The sequence below is a fragment of the Pipistrellus kuhlii genome, unplaced genomic scaffold (assembly GCF_014108245.1).
Source record: "Pipistrellus kuhlii isolate mPipKuh1 unplaced genomic scaffold, mPipKuh1.p scaffold_m20_p_7, whole genome shotgun sequence".
NCBI classification, from domain to species: Eukaryota; Metazoa; Chordata; class Mammalia; order Chiroptera; family Vespertilionidae; genus Pipistrellus; species Pipistrellus kuhlii.
In genome coordinates, this window is record NW_023425573.1 from 63,987,959 (window position 1) to 63,994,154 (window position 6,196).

General features: G+C 35.9%; 1 non-coding gene across 1 annotated transcript; it reads left to right on the plus strand.

The window, feature by feature from the left end:
- The first annotated feature begins 5,753 nt into the window (after positions 1 to 5,753).
- Positions 5,754 to 5,860, plus strand: LOC118710081. Its single transcript, XR_004985290.1, has one exon. It is a non-coding gene; the product is annotated as a U6 spliceosomal RNA (small nuclear RNA).
- Positions 5,861 to 6,196: the final 336 nt, after the last annotated feature.

Sequence of the window (6,196 nt, forward strand, 5' to 3'; positions counted from 1 at the left end):
CCTCTTCATCCACACCCAGGTTAAAATTGTTTGCCATCTCAGTCGCAGCCTTGTTGAATTCCACAGCCTTTGTGCTATGATTAGGATGGCTCTGGAAATATGGATTACAAGGTGATATGATTTTTTAAACTCCATCAGAATTTTTGGGACCAATCATATATTAATATATGGTCCGTCATTGACTGAAACTTTGCTATTCAGTGCATAACTGTATGCTAGAAGTGGAATTTGAGAGCTTGAAATGAGAGCAGATGAATAAACTGATGGGGCAGTAAAAATCTAAAGAATATAGTAGATCTTCCCACTTACCCAACTACTGAATGATAACCACACATGGTATTAGTGCATCACATAATGGAGTAATAAATATTAAAGGAAGGACTAAAGCCAGGTTTTAGAAACTTTTTCACTAGCACTCATTAAACTTGCTTTTGTGTGTTTGTGTGAATCTCAGAAATACTTCCTTTTTGTAGACCTGATGTTTTATTTTACTGATCTGTTTGTTTACATAGTTCCTGTCAATATGCCTGGCCTCCTCAACTATATTACATTCCTCAAGATCAGGAATTTTATCATCTTTGCGTTTCCCAAGCTACTTTGAAAAATGCTAAGTATTTAGAAAATGCTTTGTTACTCTGTCTAGAATGAATAATGAATATCACTACTTCCCAAGTGTGACCATCTGTTTTAGAAAATGACATTAGAAAATTGAAGGGTTTGGGAACACATTTGATGGCAATGTGTGTGGGGTGGGGGGTCATTGTTATAGCACTGGAAATGATATTAAGGTGGTCACTTGGGTCTAATTTATTATGTAAATCTTAATGAATATAAAATGATATTAAATTAAAAATTAATTTAAATAAGATTTAATGAGAAATTTCCATCTGCAGATTTCATCTGGGCCACAGTTTCTCAAACTCTGCATAAGGATACTCAAATGTGCTGAGAAGATAGATGAACTATAGTAACCTGTACTGTTCCAAGCAACCCAGCCATTTTCAGATAGAAAAGAATAAGTGAGAATCTTTCAAACACACAACACAAAAGATGGAAGGTGTGTGTGTGTGTGTGTGTGTGTGTGTGTGTAGTGAGAGGTCTGGGGAAGCAAGTAGTGGGTTGCATAATTGTGTGCAGACATGTGAAGTCCTTTATGATTTTACATATATCTAGGAACTGTATCTACTTCTGTAGTAATTCATCAAGAAGTTTTCAAGAATACTGCATATTTGTTCTCTTAGGTAAACACAAAATTATTTATTATGTGCTTAAGCCTACCTTATATAACTTGTCATATCATTATACAGGACTTATGTTGAAAATGACTTAGAGAAAAACTAATTTTGGGCTAGGACTTTTAAGAGAATTTGAGGCTAGGGCATTTAAGATTTTAAGGGAATAGGGAGTGAAAGTGATATGAAAGTTGAACAAGGTTCTTTTCACTAGGTCAGAGTTTCATTGTTAATCATTGTTCTCTGGCAAAACAAGAGAAGCCATTTATGATTATGTTGGTCCAGCAACTGGATTAAAGGGTATCATTGATTAAAACTATTTTTAAACAACAACAATAAATCTCACAACTTTTCTTATAACTTAGCTATTTTTTCTCCTAAAAATGTTGCTTCTTTTTTATTAAATATGTATTAAAATAAATTTAAAATATATGAAAAATGTGAGAAATTTTATAATGTAGTAGAAATATTGAATTATTAAATCACTAAAAGGTCCAGTGTATGGTCCCTCAGCCTAGCCTGTGGGGATCAGGCTGAACCTGGCCCTTCCTGATGGTTCTAGGTTATGAGAGGGCACAGGCAAGGATGAGGGTCCCCACTGGTGCACATATCTGTGCACTGGGCCTCTAGCATGCATATAAGATCTTTGATTAATCTCTTCCTCCCTCCCCTCTTACCCTCTGAAATTCATGAGTCCATTCCATGTTTCCATGCCTGTGCTTGAAGGTCTGGTCCCTGGTGATCAGTGTGAATCATAGCTACCAGTCAAATAGTAGAACGGTTGAATCATCAATTAGGCTATATATATATATATATATATATATATATATATATATATATATAATTGAACAAAATATTGAAGATAGAATTGTTAAATAGTTGAACTAGGTTTGTAGTGTTTGTAATTTTAATGTGCTTAAATATGTTCTTTTTAATCAGAAGCCATTATAGTTTTATGATAATTTTGAAGACTAACACATTAATCAAAGAAAATGTCCACCACACATCATTGTTGCTTTGTTTTATCTTTTTAATTGCTTATATCAAAGGCAGAAGATCCATTTCAAATTGGGCCCTGCCCTTTGATTAATATATTTATATGAGAACACTTAACTCATAACTCTTGATTTTTTTCCCAACAAAAGAAATAGCTGATAAAAATGTCCCATCTTTCATAGTATCAGCTCTTTCAGTTTGAGCTTGTTGATGCATTTAAGTCCAATGATATTAATTACATTGGCAAAAGATCCAAAAGTGCACTTTCTTTTATAGCAAAGTACCTTTTAATGGAACTAGCAAAGAGCAGAAGGGAATATGCTTCATTATTACTTATGAGTATTATAAATATTAAATACTTTTATGTCATAAATTATAGATCTTTAAAAATGAATTATCAGCTTAAAGCTAAATACTAAAATAATTTTATTTCATTCAATATAGCCCAAAGTGATGCAATTATAACTTCTTGTTTATTATTAGTTATTTTTTTATTCGAGAAATTAATTTAAAAATTATATATTTTGTCAAATTAGTTTAAGATTTTCCCATTTCCTAAAAAAAAAATAAATAAATAAAAAATGATTACCTATTTTATCACGGCTATGATTTAGAAGGCAATAATTTCTAATTTTTATAAATTAACTCTAGTCAAAGGATGAGTAGAAAGTGTTCACATTTATAAACTTATGATAATGATAACTCATATAATGAAGAGAGTTTATTTTAGAAGAATAAATAGGCCTGATATGTTTATACCCATTTTACCCTTCAACTTCCTACTATTGCAATTCTATAAAAGGGAAGGTCAGCAAGCCTTTCATATGCTTTTAAAACGAAAAAACAAACAAACGAACCAAAAAGCTCACAAAAATATTTTAGATATATGAGAGTTATTTATTTATAGGAGTACATATCCTTCTCCTCCCCATATTATCAAACATCTCTCTCTCCTTTACTTCTCATATTGGTTAAGAAATTACCATGCACTCAGAGTCCTGTAGCAATAAGATTTTTGACATCAATTCTTCAGACAGATAAACCAGGATTCTCAGACCTTTGATACTTATAATCAAGTGGACTAGAACAATTTACCTTAATGCCCTTAGATTCAGAATTTTCTCTCATATAAGTGAGGATAATAACATATAATTCTTAAGGTTGTTCTAAATATTAAATAATTTTGCTGAAACCGGTTTGGCTCAGTGGATAGAACATCGGCCTGTGGACTGAAAGGTCCTGGGTTTGATTCTGGTCAAGGGCATGTATCTTTGTTGTGAGCACATCCCCGGTAGGGGGTGTGCAAGAGGCAGCTGATTGATGACTCTCTCTCATCGATGTTTCTAACTCTCTATCCCTCTCTCTTCCTCTCTGTAAAAACTCAATAAACTATATTTAAAAAATAAATAAATAAATAAATAAATAAATAAATAAATAAATATTAAATAATTTTAAGTAAGGTATTAAATTTATTTGAATTCCTGTCTCTCCTTCTTCCTTGATACCTAAGCAACAAACAAATCATATGTGTTTTAACTTAAGGAAATGTTTTTCATATCTTAAAAAAATTCATTTTATTGCCAACTATCATTATATTCCATCCCTTCCTCAGTACATTAATCTTCAAGGACATAGTTAGTGAGCTTCTTCCTCTCTCCTCCCTCTTTCAAAATTTATCTGGTCATGCTGTTCCTATGCTTAATGATTTTCTGCTAATTCCCTATTGTTTATATTCTAAAAGTCAAACTCTGCATGCTATTTAAGTTGGTCCTTGTGCCCTGTATGGACAAATCTTATATCTTTGGTCTTACCACAGTCAGTGTTCAACACTCCCATCAGCTGCTTCTCATATGTCAACTTTTTGGCATACAGAATGACATTCCAACCAACTGCGCGACCTGGCCAAAGCTATATATATATAATGTTTTTAAAATATGTCTTTATTGATTTTTTTAGAGATAGAGAAAGAGAAAGAGATATACGTAGAAGCATTAGTGAGAAAGAAACAAAATTGATTGGTGCCTCCTGCAACCTTCCCATGCACCCGCCATGGGGTGCAGCCTGCAACCTGGGCATATTACAGTGACCAGAAATGAAGCTGGCAGGCTCTGGGCTCCTGGATCATTGCCCAACTGCTGAGCTACACTGGCTGGGCTAAATATATTTAATCCTATCTAATAAAAGAGAAATATGCAAATTGACTTCACCTTCACTACATCCACAAGCCATGCCCACCAGCCAATCAGGAGTGAGTGTGCAAATTAACCCTACTAAGATGATTTTGGCCATGGAGAGTGTAGGAGACTTGAGTTTCCCCTGCAATGGAGAAAGCCAAGCTTTCTGCCTGCCCTGGCGGGACCAGGCCTCTGTCAAAGCTATAAAGTTTCAATTGTAGAAGATAAATAAATCCCAGATCCCAGGGCCTCCACTTGGGTCGGCTGGGGGTGTGGCTGGCTTGCAAACCCCCACAGGCCCCTCGCTCAGACCACCCCATGCCTCAAGGGAACCCCCAACCTGATCTGGGACACCCTTCAGGGCAAACCAGCCAGCTCCCACCCACGCACCAGGCCTCTATCTAATCCTATCTAATAAAAGAATAATATGCAAATTGATCATCACTCTAACACACAAGATGGCTGTTCCCATGAAGACTGCCCCCATGTGGACACAAGATGGCCACCACAAGATGGCCAGTAGAGAGGGGGCCAGTTGGAAGGGAGTAGGTCTGCAAGGAAGGGCAGTTGTGGGTGATCAGGCCAGTAGGAGAGGGCAGTTGGGAGGGACCAAGCCTGCAGGGGAGAGCATTGGGGGAGGACCAGGCCTGCAGGGGAAGGCAGTTAGGGGCACACAAACTGGTAGGGGAACAGTTAGGCATCAACCAGTCTGGCAGGGGAGTGGTTAAGGTTGATCAGGCTGGTAGGCAGAAACAGTTAGGGGCAATCAGGAAAACAGGCAGGCGAGAAGTTGGGTGCCAGCAGTCATGGATTGTGAGAGGGATGTCTGAATTGGATCAGGCCTAAATGGGCAGTTGAACATCCCTTGAGGGGTCCTAGAATGGAGATGGTGCAGGCTGGGCTGAGGGACACCCCCCCCCCCCCATGCTAGAATTTCAGGTACCGGGCCTCTATTAAGAAAATATTTTTAAATATTCATAGATTTTGTAATATTTTTAAAGAAACTTATATAAAGAACCCTGGCCAAGTGTCTCAGTTAGTTGGAGCGCCGTCCTATAGATCAAAAGGTTGTGGGTTAGATTCTTGTTGAGGGCACATACCTAGTTTGTGGTTTTATCCCATGTCACGGATGATATTTATCTCTCACATTTATGTCTCTCTCTCTTTCTCTCTCCCCATTCCTCTCTCTCTAAAATGAATAACAAATCGTTGTGTGAGGATTAAAAAATAACAACTTATATATACAAAATACAACCAAAATGTAAAATTCTACATGATCATATATTAGCATTATTTGAGAAAACATCCTATGAAGAGCAAGGTAGCCATCTGATATCTAAATTTCATTCTAGTGCTCGCTTCGCCAGCACATATACTAAAATTGGAACAATACCGAGAAGATTAGCATGGCCCCTGCGCAAGGATGACATGCAAATTCGTGAAGCATTCCATATTTTTATAAATAAAAATTAAAAAAAATAAAGAATAAATTTCATTCTAGTATCAAAGTTCAATGTCTTGATGTTTTTCACTCACCATTCAGACTCACTGTTGAAAGATCTACTAGAAAAAGTGCCTTCACCTTGAACAACTTTAACCTGAAAAGAAAAAGGATGCTCTAAATTTCAACATTCAGTCTATCCATCCTTCAATTGAATTGACAAACTACAGAAATACATATTTTCTTGGTTTAATTCATAGAAAGAAAAATCAATCAAGTCCGATCATTTTGGAAATACTTAGCTAAAATTATCACTAAAAATAAAAGTGTAAGACATTTTATTTTATTTTTTA